The sequence below is a fragment of the Arachis ipaensis genome, chromosome B05 (assembly GCF_000816755.2).
Source record: "Arachis ipaensis cultivar K30076 chromosome B05, Araip1.1, whole genome shotgun sequence".
Classification (NCBI taxonomy): Eukaryota; Viridiplantae; Streptophyta; class Magnoliopsida; order Fabales; family Fabaceae; genus Arachis; species Arachis ipaensis.
In genome coordinates this window covers 13,319,194-13,320,289 of record NC_029789.2, presented here as the reverse complement: position 1 = coordinate 13,320,289, position 1,096 = coordinate 13,319,194, and positions in this window count along the sequence as shown.

Here is a 1,096-nt window from a genome sequence, read left to right as displayed (position 1 = left end):
ATCTTAAACAAAATAAAAAAATAACTAAATATCTATAAAATAAATTGTCAATATATTTAAATATAAAATCCTAATAAATCCTAACTTAAAAGGAAAAAAAATAACTATCCATAAAATAGAAAAGAAGTTACAAAGGTGATCCAGCTAGTCACAAAAAAAAAGTGATCCATTGCAACTATAAATACCTCTTCATCCCAAATTTTTCCCAACCTATAACTTTTATATTACCTGCATAAAACCTCTAAACTGCATTTTCTTATCTTTTCACATTCAGATGAAAATCTCTCTTTTTCCACCTCTATCCTTTCCCTTCTCATCTTGTTTGGTTTCCGATGAATTGTATTGATTTGTGAGGAATCAAAATCAAATCTTGGAAAAATTCTTCTGCTTTCTTGGCCTAGTTTGGGGCTTGGTTCTCAAATTTATCCGGGACCAATTTTAAAATATCAAAATATTTAGTATCTTTTAGAGGAATTTTTAATAAATTATTAATAAATTAAATATAAATGATTAAATTGTTTATCACACATTTTTGTTTTTATATTTTAATATTAGATTAATAATAGTATTTTTTTGAATTGTGATTTATTATGATATTTTTTTAAAACATGAGATAATTTAATTTAGGGAGTACAAATTGGACGTCCAATTTTTAAGCGATACCTTTCGATTTGTGTTTAAAAAATTAAAAAAATTTGGAGTACACAAATCAGCCGGTCCGATTTGTATACTCCAATTTTTTTTTAATTTTTTAAACACAAGTTGACCTCCGATTCGTGTACTTTTCAATTCCCATAGTTTTAAAAAACACTAAAAATTAAAAATTACAATGTTAAAGTATATCACTTATTCTACTTCTATATCTAAATTTTTTTAGCCTATTTATCACTCTAATTTAATGTTTCAAATTTTATAATATATCAAATAAACTCAAAAGATTTGGGGCCGATTTTAGACAGACATTTTTTCTTTTTATCTTATCTTTTAGATTTCATATAATAAAATCTAATAGTTCATAAAAATAATATTTTTTTATTAGTACCACTATTTTTTAGAATAATAAATTATATTAGTGCTAAATAATTTCTACAAAATC